Source organism: Podarcis bocagei (genome assembly GCF_964188305.1).
Source record: "Podarcis bocagei genome assembly, chromosome: 1".
In the NCBI taxonomy this organism is placed as follows: domain Eukaryota; kingdom Metazoa; phylum Chordata; class Lepidosauria; order Squamata; family Lacertidae; genus Podarcis; species Podarcis bocagei.
In genome coordinates this window covers 122221715-122237427 of record NC_138125.1, presented here as the reverse complement: position 1 = coordinate 122237427, position 15713 = coordinate 122221715, and the positions used below count along the sequence as shown (strand labels likewise).

Here is a 15713-nt window from a genome sequence, read left to right as displayed (position 1 = left end):
ATAGATTTGATCCAAGGTGGGAAGAGAGCACCCAATTATTCTCTCTGCAGTCTTGACAACCCTGGACAGCATTGTTTTTCCCCTGACCGTCCAGCTCCCAAACCACACACACAGACCATAAGTTAATACACTCTCCACAGTACAATGGTTAAATGTCATCATAAGGTCTTTTGAGAGATTATTTTTCCGAAGGAGTCTCAGAAAATATAACCTCTGCTGTGCTCTCTTCATCAGGTCTTTGCTGTTTTCTCCCCAGGTTAGGTCATCTCTCAACTCCATTCCCAGAAATTGAAACACCGAGACCTATTCCACACACTTCCCCTCAATAATGAGTGGCTGAGTATTCAATTTACATTTCCTAAAGTCCACAATAATCTCTTAAGTTGTTTTTCCAGCACCACTCCCCCAACTGCTCAACTTCCTTCCTATAGGCCGCCTCCCCCTCTCCAGCCGTGATTAAACCAACCACCGTTGTATCATCTGTGGTCAAACAGAAAGTTTCTCCTGATGTTAAGTTGGAATCTCTTTTCTTGTAACTTGAAGCAATTGCTTCAAGTCCACCCCCCACCCAAGCAAGAGAAAACAAGCTTGCTCCCTCTTCCATGGGACAGCCGTTGAGATATTTGAAGATGGCTATCATATCTCCTCTCAGTCTCCTCTTTTCCAGGCGAAACATACCCAGATCCCTCAACCGCTCTTCATAAGGCTTCGCTTCCAGACCTTTGATCATCTTGGTTGCCCTCCTCTGCACACCTTCCAGCTTGTCAACATCCTTAAATTGTGGTGCCCAGAACTGGACACAGTATTCCAGGTGGGGTCTGATCAAGCAGAATAGAGTGGTACTATTACTTCCCTTAGGGACACAGGTGGCACTGTGGGTTAAGGACTTGCCGATCAGAAGGTCGGTGGTTTGAATCCCCACGATGGGGTGAGCTCCCGTTGCTCGGTCCCTGCTCCTGCCAACCTAGCAGTTCAAAAGCACGTCAAAGTGCAAGTAGATAAATAGGTACCACTCTGGCGGGAAGGTAAACAGTGTTTCCGTGCGCTGCTCTGGTTCGCCAGAAGCGGCTTAGTCATGCTGGCCACATGACCTGGAAGCTGTACGCCGGCTCCCTCGGCCAGTAAAGCGAGATGAGCGCCGCAACTCCAGAGTCAGCCACGACTGGACCTAATGGTCAGGGGTCCCTTTACCTTTACCTTTATTACTTCCCTTGATCTGTCTTCTGACCATTTCCACCACAGCTAAAATGCATACCTCTTTCTCTGAAATTTGTGAGGCTTTTAACAAGAAAAAGGGGGCTTGGCCACCCAGACATTATGCACGATTGCCTGGCTGATGCATCAAGGAAAAGCTGAGCTTTGCACACAGTCTAACCTTGAATACAAGGAGGGTGTTCTAATTAATACACATGGCAGTGAAAGACAGCTCAGCCAATCACATCCCTTTCTTCTTGCTAACAGCATGTGCACGTATGCATTGGACTTTTCTGAATGGAAAGTGAAAGGTGAAGGCCTGTTTCCATAGTAACTGTGCATGTGGACATTAGGCACTGAGTGAAACAAATAGTTGGAAGAGGTTGCCCTTCTGCCAATTCAGCATAATTACTGTACTCATTAAAGTAATTATTAAAGGGATGCTAAATTTTGGACGTAAAACAATTGTGCACCATTCTCTGGCCTCTTCTTAGACTTAACTTTTTTTCAGCAAATGTGGGCAGTTGTAACCTCTCCATGACTTCCTGTCCCAGCAACTTCCATTTCCTTTCTGGGTCCTGCGGTTCCCCCACTTCATTCTGTTCCACTAACTGCTGCTTCTTGGTGTTGTTTTCGCTCCTCCCCACATCCCTAACCCTTTGCCATCATAGTCCTTAGCCCAATTTGCTGCCCACACAAAGAATCATACTGCTTTTATTTATACATATCTATAACAAGTTGTGATGGCCTGGGATTCGGACTCAGAGGCTGAACCTGAGGGATCCCAGCCTGCACAGGAGTCCCCGCCTCTAGAACCAGCTGAGCTGGGGCTGGGGCCTGAGCCTGAAGGGTCCTCACCTGTGCTGGATCCTCAGGTGCAGGCACCAGCTGAGTCTGCTTTGGCTCCTGAGGTGATGGAGGACCCATTGCCTGCAGGTGCTCCACTCTCAGCCCCATCAGAGGAAGCTGAGGTTGCCTCTGGGTCTGGTAACCCTCCAGCTTCTCCTGAGCTGCAGAGGCTCAGGGCAGAGAGGCAGAGGGAACTAAGTTCCCACAGGAGGAGTGCTTGCTTCCAGGCCAGGAGAGGCGAGTCACCTGTGGACCAGGGCCGCCCTATGCCTCAGGGCAGATAAAAGCTGGCCAGCGCCAGTCCCAAGTTGTGGGAGCAACATTGTTGGTTGCTAGTTCCTGCCTGAACCCTGTCCTGCTTTCCTGCCTGAGCTCCTGACCCGCCCTGGCTCCCTGCTTGCATGCCTGTTCCTGACTTCACCCGACTCCCTGCCCTGCACACAGCTTCAGCTACTATGGACTGCCTCCACGTTGCGCCTTTGACCACGGATCGGACTTGGACCTCGCCTCTCGGGTAACCCACAGGACCAGAACACAAGTGCTATTTTTTTCGAAAAAGAGGTGCCAGGGCTCACCATGAATGCCTCTGTTATGTATTCAGTGGTCTGTGTTTGCCTGAGCTTGAGTCTGGACTAAGGATTCTGATTCATGATATCCAATCACAGAACATTTCAGGATTTGGGCCTCTGCCATTGGCCCTTAAACTCTGAGTCATGATTCGCGGCTTGGAAGTTTAGACAGCCAATCATGTGGGGAGTGGGAGTGGCCCAGGCCTTCAGAAATGTATATAAGCAGTTGCTTTGCCCCTGTTGTCCAGTTCCATTAGTTCAATAATAGTTCTTGCTGTTATCACTGTGTCTTGCCTCGTGGGAACCCACCTACACTTCAACCCCTCCCTTGTTGCTTTGGAATGGCAATGGTACCCACCTGAGAGGTGCCGGAGCTGAGCTCCTGTGAGCTCCGGCTGGGGGGGGGGGAGTCCTTTCTGTGACATAACTTTGAATGTGGCATTGAGACGTCATAAACAAAATCACAAAGAATTGCGACAGCCTTTAGGATTAATTGGTTGTGTGGGCAAATGTTGCAGATGCCTGCAAGGGTAAAGACAAAGAAATGTGGGATAGAAAGCGCCTGTGTTGAATAATTGCAAGTATGTTTTCCATATGCTAAAAATAACGGGGCTGATTTTCCAAACAGTAAAGAACATAGAAGAAAGTATTTTTCAGCTCACCCAGAGATTAGGTCTGTGGCTGGGTGGTCACTGCGCCCAGTAAAGTTTAGATGCTTGTGGCATCTGCGGACCAATGTGAAATATAAGCAGTTTCCTAATGGCAGCGCAAGGCAGGTCTGATTGGGCCAAATGGCAGCTTTGCAAGCGCAGTATCAATAAATCAGGAAACAAAATGGTTTGGCTTCAGTAACACAAGCTGTAATTCTGGAAGCACATTATCTACCAATCAATGTAAGGAGGAGTGACGGCTGAAATGGAATCTTGTAAAAAAGAGAAAGTGATCATAAAAGTTGAAGCTTTTGGAATGATATAAAGTTTAGAGATGTGATCAAGCTTCTTAAAATGCTAGGCTGCAGAATCACAGTGTCTGCCTGTCTGCCTGTCTGTCTGTCTCTCTACGCACATATGTGTCTGCACAAAGATGCAGTCGATTAATCTCCCTCTCTTCCCCTGGTGTCAGCTTTCGGATGGGCCAGCTTAGGCTGCAGAACCGTACAACGCATTTATCCGGGAATATGTCCCACCCCAGCAAAAGTGTGCGCTGGGTCAGGCTGTGAGCCATGTAATAATCATGATCTCATGATCTCTGAAGCCCCTGCACAATAGAACTGGACTCCCCACCCCCACCCCCAGTTTTGAGTTTCTCCCTTTCTAAACTGCACCACACACTCAAGTTCCTCCTCAAGTTCTTGTTAATTATTAAATCTTCTATCTGTCCTAGATTTATTGCTGGGAAGGGACAATGCCTCTTGTTTAGTGTAGCCTATGAACTATGGCAGGTAGGATGCAATCTTCTTCCCCAAAACTATCCATATTTCCCCCCTGCCAGGTCTGCGCTTTAGAGTTCAAGCGCAATGCATACAGGGGGCTGCCTTGAATTCTTCCTCAGCTGGAGCAATGCCCAAAGGTCTCAGATGCCTTGAAGGCTGTTCTGTTTCTGCTCCCCCCTGCACCTCACATTTGCTTTCCTTTGTTTTCTTTTTCCTTTGTAGCCCCTCTGGAGAAGGCGCCAAGCCCTGAAGCGAATCTGAGCGGGTAAGACGCAATGATGAGTTTGTCGGCTGGCATTTGGAAGGGAAGGAATGGGAGTGTGGCCTTTGCAAAAAGGTGTTTTATGAAGCCACTTGCTTCTGTGCTTCCAGCGCAAGGGTTGGGGATCAGACAGCCCTTGTTTGATCCGGCTAACAAATTATAATGAGAATCTGGACGAATAGCAAGTATCACCCCCCGCTATGCAAAATCTCCGAATGAATCCGAAGTTCAATGTCTAAAATCCCTGGTGGAGGACAAGGATTCTGAGATCACGTTAAGAGTAGCCAAATTCTGTGTGATTGCCATAAAACTTAGGGAACAAGCTGTGCCATCATAATGATTAAGGTGATAATTTTAGGTTATATGTTAGTGACTAAGTTTTAATTTATATATATTTTTAACTGTTGCTATATCTGTATTGTCCCTGTTATACCTAATTGCAAATTCAAATGTATCCCTATCATGTTTTATGACTTCCTTGATATTGTATGTGGGCTGGAACTGGTCTGTGGCGGAAATAATAAATTATTGTTATAATGATAATCCGGACGAATAGCAAGTAGCTATTCCTGCTTCATCTTGGAATTAGGTGAATTCATTCACTCATAGTCACACTTATTCAGGGGGTACATCCCACTGAGTCCAGTGGGGTTTTGTTGTTGTTGTTTAGTCGTTTAGTCGTGTCCGACTCTTCGTGACCCCATGGACCAGAGCACGCCAGGCACTTCTGTCTTCCACTGCCTCCCGCAGTTTAGTCAAACTCATGCTGGTGGCTTCGAGAACACTGTCCAACCATCTCGTCCTCTGTCGTCCCCTTCTCCTTGTGCCCTCAATCTTTTCCAGGGAGTCTTCTCTTCTCATGAGGTGGCCAAATATTGGAGCCTCAGCTTCAGGATCTGTCCTTCCAGTGAGCACTCAGGGCTGATTTCCTTCAGAATGGAGAGGTTTGATCTTCTTGCAGTCCATGGGACTCTCAAGAGTCTCCTCCAGCACCATAATTCAAAGTGGGGTTTACTTCTGTGTAAACACACATACATTTGATTGAGCTGAAAGAGTGCTCCATAATAAGAAAAGCTATAAGGGGAGCAGGGAACAAAAGGACACATAGCTTGTATTCTGCAGAGTTAGAAGTAATAGCTTACCCGGCTGAGTTCTCTGACTCATCTTTTTGTGTGCAGTAAGTAACCTCTTCCTTACGTCCCCAATCTCTCTCTTTCCATTCTCTTTGATGGCGTCTGATGTGCTTGGATTTGTTTTGAGAGAGCAACTTCCAGACAGTTGCTGTGTTTGGGTGGGATTCAGTCACAGACCAGCACATTTGGGGTGCACAGCTAAAGTTGATTAGGAGATCTTGAGCAACAAACCTATTTCTCCCCCACAAAAAGATCAAACTTTTTGCAGTAAGCGAAATGCACTGGAAAGGGTTGAAAGACACTTTAAATGTTGGTTCACATTCAAACCTTACATTAAAAGGACATGGCTCCCCCCCCCAAAAAAAAATCAAACTGTAGTTTGTTTAGGGTCCTGGGGCTGTATTTCTACGAGGGTAAGGTACAGTTCCCAGGATTTGGGGGGTGGGCAATATGCTTTAAATGTGCTTTAAATGTATGGTTTGGATGTGATCATAATCTAACCTCCCCACAAACAAATCAGGATGAATGCTCAATAACCAGGATATCTGTATATTGACTTGAGGGTCGCTGTTGTTTTACAATCAAGCGCTATATAAATTTTATGGAATAAAATCTGGAAATGCCCAGTTTGGCTCTGTGAGAATTGTTCTCCTGAGAAATTATTTGGTCTTCTGAGAACTGTTCTCCTCAGAACTGATTTCCCGCCCCTGCTTCTGCCGTGATAATGGAACCTGTTTTGTGTTGCCCTGGCATGAGGCCCTCACGAAGCTCATTCAGAGAAACGGAAATATTTATTGCGCTTATTCTGAATTGGCTTCATAATGGTGCTATGCAGCTAATCGGATTTGACGATGTGGTCGATGATATGTGGCAAGTTCAGGCTGTGGGCAGTAAGCCTCGCTCTTATTTTGAAAGAGTAAATATTTTTGCCCCCCTTAGCACCCATTCCCCTTGAAAAATCACTAAGCGCCGTGTGATTTTCATGGATGGCAAAAGTTTTTTGTGAGGCGAACCCCCCCTCCTTTTTCGTCGCAGCTGGAGTTCAGGGTTCTGGGTTCTCTTTATAATAACTATCTAAACACTCATAGGTCAAAAACCAACTTCTTACCCTTGTGTTCCCATCCAGCCTCCGGCGCTTGCTCCTGTCCTCCGACCTCAACATCAAACTCATTCATTGCACATACCCTCCGGGGACCAAGCAATCAACTTTCGCGGGGAGTGAGGGGAGACCTCTAAGGATCACCACACTTGCGTAAATTCTGTTTAGATCAGAATTACTTCCACTGCTTTCAAATCTATGTGCCTGGGGTTGTAGATGCAGAGGGAGTCCATTAGCAGGAAGCTCGATCAGTTTCTACCACAGCGCATTAACACAGTCGGAAAACACGACAGTTGGGGCTGTTGCGCTAAGGTGATCTTCATTCTTGCAAGGCAGAATGTGGTTTAGACTAGCACATTTTTATAGTGCTAGGCAAAGTTGTTCATCTGTGTGAAAGTTCTGAGTCCTGTTAAGTAGCAGATGCCTCTGTCCTTGACAAAGCGCTCTTTGGGGATCAAAGTGGATATCAGCTGTGCACAAGTTCATGATGGATGTTGGGGCTTCCAGTCTGAAAACGGTGTGTGTTGCATGCATTGGAAATGCCCGTAGAAAGAAACTTGACCAGCAGATGCCCATTTTGACAAGTGCACATAGAAACATGAAGCAGTTGGGCATCTTTTCTTCCTGGATAGCTCAGCTGGTTAGAGCACGGTGCTGGTAAGTTGGATCCTCCTAACAGAGGGTCCATGTCATGCTTGGCCCTGAAACTCTTCCCTAACTGGCTTGTGGGCAGGGCTTGCCCCGCTCCAAGCCGGTGGTGCCACAGTTATGCCAATGGCCTTTAGCCAATCAGCAGCGTGGCAAGGTTGGGGGTTGGGGGTATCTATTTGGCAGCACGACGTAGGGACCTCTTTTTGCTTCACGCTGCCAAACACCCGCCCACCCATCCATTAATTAGATCGTGTTTGGCCTTGCTTTGGACTTCGGTTGGTCGCCTGTTTTTGGAATGGGGGCCAGGTAGGAATTTTTTCCAATGTGGCAGATTGGCTGCGGCCACTTGGTTTTTGCCTACCTCTTAGCAATCGTCACAACTTTGTAAGGTTTGGCGGTTAGGCATTGGTTTGGGGAATGTGGGGAGGGGAGGTGTGGCCATCACCTGCCCCTCCAATGTATGGGGTATTCCGTTTAAGGAATCTGGGGGTCTGAATCTCGTCCAAAGGCCGGAGAGGGGCTAGGGCCATGCCAGGACCCCTGGGAACCCCAGGGGTGAACACCAGTCAATATACACTGATGAAGATCCCCCTGCTGGTTGTTTACCCTTCCAGACTTCCTGCAGGGTGGGGCAGGAGCCAGATATAGTTTGATACCAATGCCTAAGCCAATACCAGTCACATTTGTGTATTTTAAGTTGTGGCCAAAATTTGTCCATTAACATTTAAACTAAATTCTGTCTCCACTGTGTCTGTATTTCCATTTGGGATGGGTTTTGGGGCTCGAAGCACAACGCCAAGGTTGCTAGTTCGATCCCTGTATGGAACAGCCACATATTCCCACAATGCACTGGGTTAGACTCGATACGCTGAAATAGGAAGGTGCGGCCAGCTTTTATGCCCCATTGGCTGCCCAGGCATGTGTGCAGCCAATGCCCTTTCAGCCAGCAAGGCACACTCCCTGAGAAGCTCACTCATTGGCCAATTTGAAATGCAGCAGCTGGCAGGAACTTGAGTCACCTGCTCAGGCAGCCAAGCGGAATTCCTTCAATGGCTGCCTAGCCATGTGCATTCTGTTTGTTTGATTTTTTTTACTTCCCCCGGAATGGCGACTGAGCGAGGATCTGCAACAGCTGCCCACCGGGTGGAAGGGGTAAGCGTTCAATTCCTGTATTGCACAATGGGTTGGATTAGATGACCCTCAGGGAGGGACGCAATGCTACAATTTTATGATGCTATGCATACATCACTACTGGGAAAACCATCACCTTGCTGACAAAGGTCCATATAATTAAAGCTATGGTTTTCCCAGTAGTGATGTATGGAAGTGAGAGCTGGACCATAAAGAAGACTGATCGCCGAAGAATTGATGCTTTTGAATTATGGTGCTGGAGGAGACTCTTGAGAGTCCCATGGACTGCAAGAAGATCAAACCTCTCCATTCTGAAGGAAATCAGTCCTGAGTGCTCACTGGAAGGACAGATCCTGAAGCTGAGGCTCCAATACTTTGGCCACCTCATGAGAAGAGAAGACTCCCTGGAAAAGACCCTGATGTTGGGAAAGATGGAGGGCACAAGGAGAAGGGGACAACAGAGGACGAGATGGTTGGACAGTGTTCTCGAAGCTACCAGCATGAGTTTGACCAAACTGCGGGAGGCAGTGGAAGACAGGAGTGTCTGGCGTGCTCTGGTCTGTGGGGTCACGAAGAGTCAGACACGACTAAACAACAACAATGACTTCTTCATCCTACTCTTCTGAAAAGAAAAGAAAAAGACCATATATACTAGCAAACTGTGAGGGTCTACCAAAAGTATATGATACAAATGTGTTGCTGTGATATATGAAAGCAATGCAAATGATAAGTGACCCCAAATGTAAAAGACAACCATTTATTTTGAGAAGAGGGGAAGGACCTATGCTATTTAAAGAGATGGTGGGGAACCTGGCGTCCCCCAACTCCAATCAGCCTCAGGCAGCACAGCTAATGGTCAGGAATGATGGAAGATTTAGTCTAGCAACATCTGGGAGAACCATAGCTTCCCCTTTCCTGCCTGCCAGGGACCCCCAGTTCCTCAGCCTCATTTGTCTATATCACAAGGACCAGGGTCTGTGTTTCTTCAGTCTTTTCATTGCCATTAGTTCTCTCACAAGATATCCCATTACATAGACATAAGTCTTTGCACTAATGGGATGGTCTTGCAGGATGCAGCTCTATGGCCTGCTGACTCCTCGTCACACAACTCCTGAATTTTGTTGGCAAGAGGAAACAGTGTTAGGGTAGTAGTTTTGTTGCGTTGTTAGTAGCTATCGCCCTTGAGTTACCCCCTCCCCCAAGGAAAGAGCCAATCTAAACAGCTGAGTGGTTATTGACTGATTACATTTTATTCTTCTTAAGACGTGGGTGGCGCTGTGGTCTAAACCACCGAGCCTCTTGGGCTTGCTGATCAGAAGGTTGGCCGTTCGAATCCCCGCGACAGGGTGAGCTTCCGTTGCTCGGTCCCAGCTCCTGCCAACCTAGCAGTTCGAAAGCACGCCAGTGCAAGTAGATAAATAGGTACCACTGCAGCGGGAAGGTAAACGGCGTTTCCGTGTGCTCTGGAACTTGTCACAGTCCTCTGTGCACCAGAAGCGGTTTAATCATGCTGGCCACATGACCCAAAAAGCTGTCTGTGGACAAACGCCAGCTCCCTCGGCCTGAAAGCGAGATGGGTGCTGCAACCCCATAGTTGCCTTTGACTGGACTTAACCATTCAAGGGTCCTTTACCTTTTACATTTTATTCTTAAACAAAGCATATCTTTTCAACCTGTGCTTGGGCTCTCTAGCCATAATTGCATGAGGGAAGTTGACACCTTTGCGCCGTCTGAGCTGTGGAATCAGAGAAGTAAAGAACTGTCAGACACCTCCTCCAAGTCATTTTCTTTCAAAGAGACAAAGCTAACATAAACTTCACTTGGTGTGTCAGGTACTGCAGCACTCTGAGTATTGTCCTAATGGCTATGTTGCAGGACAAGAAAAGGGGTCAATTACAGGAGATAAAGTAGATGAAGTAGATGTCTTAAGTGATAAAAAAGGTCTATAAAACCACATTACTTTTAATCAGAGCTGTTGAATGTAATACTTATTATAGAGACATAATTTTGTTGTTGTTGTTAACTATACCGTTTAGCTGACTGATATTTTAAAAGGTAATCTGGGTTCTTTATGAAATGGCTTCAGTCTCATGCTGGGAGGTAAAATGATTCAAATGACATTTGCAAAATTTGTAGCAATTGCAATCTGCTCAGTTTATCCCCTGACGTATTTTCAGGATCTGCTAGAGGCGGGTGAGCCTAGTGATGGGAGACTCCTGTCTCCTAGAATTAAATTTCAAAATTGCCTTTAAGACGGCTGAAAAATCTTGATGAGCAGAACTCATAAATACAAGCGCTATTTTTTGTAGAGGTACGCCACAGCCATGGCACATAATGAGTAGAATACTTAGGAGATTTAACAAAATAAACATTTGGATAATTGGATTGTTGACGAGCTTTCTAGGGGTTTTCATTTATTCTTTTAATTCCACGTCTTCTGACTGCATGGCACAACAGAGATGCAGTTCCATCAAATGTGGCTGAGTGTTCCTTTATATTTATTTATTTGGAAGGGGAAGGATATTGAAACAAAGTTTCTTCTGAATGCCAAAGTCTGCATTTTTAGCACAAGGGGGGAAAATACACTCCCCGCTTTGAGAGCAAAGATTGGCAGGCTGCGCCGGAGGGACCTGAGCTGCGGGGATTTGTTCTGACTGCAAGCAAGGCGAGCCAGGAGGGAGGCTGTTCCGCCTTATCTTAGCTCCAGTGAGATTGGGAATCTCCTGCAAGCGAGCACCAGCAATCAGCACCATGCCTGCAAGACAGCAGGAGCATCGCAAAAGGAAATTTTGCGAAAGCCAAGATACTGGCAGAAGAAGAGTTCCAGCTGCAGAAGCAGCTGCGAAATGAACCAGCAATCAACGCCATATAACAGAGCAGCAAGGGTCCAACGAGCGCTTGCCTTAATATAGATGTGTATATAAGCTTTGAGACTGCTCAGTGGCTGTTCCGTTCGTCCGAGACATAACACGGTACAAAGCAAAGGGAAGGCTGAAGAATTTGTGCAATGTTTATCTCCTCATTCCTCGACAGGCCTGTCTGATTATGACCTTACAAATAAAGAAACCAACTGAATTGACTTTTGTCCCTGCTCATCAGCTCCTGTCTCCCTCAGTGTACATGTGCTACATCACATTAAAAATATCAAAGCTCCCATGGATTTTAACAGATTGAGATTGCACTCGGTGATCGGCTGGCGGATGTCCCAGGCTCTTTGACTGGACTTTTGCAGCTGAGCAAAACACTGTCGGGAACATTACTGAATAATAGCGGCTCCTTTCCCATCTCTCGTCATTATCCTGGAACAGTCTTACTCATTAAGATCACCTCTTGCCTTAGTGTTATTTATTTTTAAACTCGGATTTGCATTAAAAACTGTAGCCTTTCTTCTGAACTTTCTCTTGGCCTTTGTGCAAGATTAGTCCAGGGGACTGCAGCTGATAAAACAGAGTTAATTATGGATTTCCTCACCCCCTCCTTTTGTAATTTCGGTTTAAAAGGAACGGGGGGAGAGGAATTAAGTTCACATTGTTCTCATTTTCTTGTTTAGTTCAAAATTATTTGCAATTTTTTTAAAAAATTAAAACTTTGCCAGCTGACATTAACCATAAAAAATATTCCATCAATTTCTGTTTAAACATATAGATTTCATATAGTCAGTTCATATGTCAAAATACGTATATAAATGAGGTTGATGGTTATAAGCCATGTGTTCTAACATAGAAAGGGCAATGAAATCTCCATACTACAGCATAGTGGGTGGTGGCTGTTGGTCTGCTTGGTTTTTACCCTTCTAGCCTTTCAGCGTAAATCTCTTGCCCGCCACAAGGGTTCACAGAATGCATTTTTGTCGTCCATCAGTTAGTCCCCAAACCGCAGGGATAGAATTTAAGAATATATGAACGTTTGCACACATATATCAATGATTTATCCAAGTCAAAGTTAATATGAACAAGAATCCTTGGCCGAAAAGGAAACACCACGTGCATATTAAGATCCTCCCTGAAGCTCGTCAGCGTATGCTCAGTGCTCACTGGGGAGCATGGCCTTTTCCACGGTGGCACCAAATTCGCAGAACTCCCTTCCTGTGGGGGAAGCTAATCTTGCTTCATCCCTGTGGCTCTTTAGGTACCAGAGAAAGACAGCACTTTTGAAGAGAAGCTCTCGAATTCATTGTATAATCACTTGCAGTTTGCAGCCTGAATATTGCCGCTGATGGTTTTACTGGCAATGACGATTACTGCTCACTTTGTTGGTTTTTGCTGTTGTTCAGTTTTAAATGAGATATAGATATACCGTATTTACGAGTGTAATGCACACCTTTCTTTGGCCAAATTACGTCGCAAAAATTAGAGTGTGCATTAGATTTGATGGTGCCAGCAAATAGTTGTTTGGTTTCAAGGTTTTGAAAATTGAGGTGTGCGTTAGATTTGATGGTGCATTATACATGTGTAAATATGGTAGGTAGATACACACACACACACACACACACACACACACACACACAAAAGCATAATAGGATACCCCCCTCCACTTCTCACTCCTGTAGTCTCATGCCCCCCAAATCTTCTCTGGGGTTTTCCCTATCCTCAAAAGAAGATTATTGGTGTGCCCTTGTAGGTGGTTTCTGTTACACTGTTACACTGGCAGACTGACTCTAGTGATTTCACCCATTGTCTTTACTTAATGCAGTGCTACCTCGGGTTACATACGCTTCAGGTTACAGACTCCGATAACCCAGAAATATTGCTTCAGGTGAAGACCTTTGCTTCAGGATAAGAACAGAAATTGTGCTCCGGCGGCGCAGCAGCATCAGGAGGCCCCATTAGCTAAAGTGATGCTTCAGGTTAAGAACAGTTTCAGGTTAAGTACGGACCTCCGGAACGAATTAAGTACTTAACCCGAGGTACCACTGTATTTTAAAAATCTGATTGAGCACCTTTGGGAGGTGCAGCTCAAGTTTTATGAATATGAAGATTCATGGCCAGCTCATTTCCAAACACTACAAACAAAATGTACTGCGCACAGTGCATCCAGGGAAGCTTACAGCCAACGCTAAAAACACCAGCAATTGATTGACGACAATCAGCATGAATATTTTATCAGCCAGGCCAATATCCTGTTACGTTTCAGGTGCGCTTCTTATGAGCTTGCATCTGGTAGACATCTCAATTCTTTTCAAACACCAGAGCATAAGGCACAGGGGATTCCCCTGTGACTGCAGAAGAGACCTATGTAATGTCAAGGAGAGCTCGACTGGAAGGTAGGTTGATGGGTTCCTTGATTTTAATTTCCAGGCTGGAACGTTCATGTGCAATTGGGTGAACTTATTACTAGAAGGTGATGTTTATTAGGCAAAAGTGTTGGAAGTGCTGGCCAAAGTGATCTCTCTGCACAGAGGTGGGTTTAGGGCAGCGTGGCTGTTCACACACACACACACCGGGCACCAGGCGCCGAGCCTTAAGGCTACCACAGGGTGTCACAACTATGATGTAGGAAACTGAAGGCGAGGGGCTCCATATATTGGCTTCACGCCACAAAATTTGAAAGAGCAGAACCTCTAAGTGTCCTTATTTTTCAGGGACAGCCTCGGATTTACAGAAGCCACCCAGGTTTTTCTGGTTTGATCCCGGAATGTCCCGCTTTCCCTATTTTCCTCAGGGAAATGTTGAAGGGTATGGAGTTATGGGATCCCCCAAGCCAAAGAGATAAATAACTATACAACCTTTAGAAGACATCTGAAGGCAGCCCTGTCTAGGGAAGTTTTTAAATGTTTTATTATATATGTTGGAAGCTGCCCAGAGTGGCTGGGGCAACCCAGTCAGATGGGCGGGGTATAAATAATAAAAGGATGAAGAGGAAGATGATGATGATGGAATTGGACATCCCTATTTTAATCAGAGAAATGTCAGAGGAGGGTACGACGTCTGCCTTTGCTTTGCATTGAGTGCATGACAATTACCGTATTTTTCCGTTTATAAGACTAGGGGTTTAGGTTTTTTTACTAAAAAATTAGGTTTAAAATTGGGGCTTGTTGTATACATGGGTAGTGCTGAGGGGTATTTTCTTAATTTGGAGTCCCCCAAAATAGGGGGTGTCTTATACATGGAAAAATATGGTATATGAGCCCCGGCAATATTTTGTCTGCCATTATGGGACGTGTGTGTAGGGAACGGGAAGAGAGTGAGTAGGGGGCATGTGTCGTGTGTCACCGTGTTGGAAAGAAAAAAAAATGCCTTTCGCCATAATAGTGTAGTGTAACGCTTCCCATTTCCTCTCACAGGGGTGAAGGCAGTTGCTTGTCTGTATTATTGTTGTTGTTGTTTAGTCGTTTAGTCCTGTCCGACTCTTCGTGACCCAATGGACCAAAGCACGCCAGGCACTCCTGTCTTCCACAGCTTCCCGCAGTTTGGTCAAACTCATGCTGGTAGCTTCGAGAACACTGTCCAACCATCTCGTCCTCTGTCGTCCCCATCTCCTTGTGCCCTCCATCTTTCCTGTATAGGCGAGAGTAAATGGGAAGACACACTGCTGCAATCGGTACAGGTTCCTTACCCAGGTGACCCTTTGTCCATTGAAAATCAAGCCGGCTTCTGTCTGCAGTGTTCTATCCTGAGTCCTGTTGATTTGATGCACCGAAACTGCATGGGCACTGGCTTTTAAGTACAGTGGTACCTCGGGTTACAGATGCTTCAGGTGACAGACTCCGCTAACCCAGAAATAGTACCTAGGGTTAAGAACTTTGCTTCAGGATGAGAACAGAAATAGCACGCTGGTGTTGCGGCGGCAGCGGGAGGCCCTATTAGCTAACGTGGTGCTTCAGGTTAAGAACAGTTTCAGGTTAACAGACCTGTGGAACAAATTAAGTACTTAACCCGAGGTAACACTGTATTTCAAAATTGCACTTGGCATTTAGTGGGTTTGGTGGGCACAGAATGCCGGGGGCAGGGGGGAGAGGCCTAGTGTTGTAGGAAGTAGCTCAGGCGTGGGAACCTTTGGTCCTCCAGATGTTGTTGAAATACAACTCTTGTTGGCCTCAGCTACCACGGCCAATGCAAGGGATTGTGGGAATTGTAGTTCAGCAATGTCTGGAGGGCCAAAGGTACAGCACATCTGAAACACCTGCTGCTGCTGCCACGCCGCCGGAGCACAATTTCTGTTCTCATCCTGAAGCAAAGTTCTTAACCTGAAGCACTATTTCTGGGTTAGCGGAGTCTGTAACCTGAAGCGTATGTAACTTGAAGCATATGTAACCTGAGGTACCACCGCAGAGGAGTGACAGTCGCCAGGAAATCACAGAAGCCTTAAAGATAGACTACCTGATGCTCGCCAACTCAAGCAAATACAAATAAATGGAGGATAAGACAATTAACAGCAACAAGTCATCGGGATT

The 15713-nt window shown here is 46.0% G+C and overlaps 1 protein-coding gene and 1 long non-coding RNA gene across 2 annotated transcripts in view; one reads left to right on the top strand and one right to left on the bottom strand.

Moving 5' to 3' along the window:
- MYO3B (myosin IIIB) overlaps positions 1–15713 on the top strand; it is a 297619-nt gene that overhangs the window by 1980 nt on the left and 279926 nt on the right. Inside the window, exon 2 of the mRNA XM_081181948.1 lies at positions 4267–4309. The gene's annotated coding sequence lies outside the window, so the exon portion shown is untranslated. The remainder of the gene's footprint in view (positions 1–4266; positions 4310–15713) is intronic.
- Positions 1–15713, bottom strand: part of LOC308582320 — a 211644-nt gene that overhangs the window by 167420 nt on the left and 28511 nt on the right. The window lies entirely within an intron of this gene.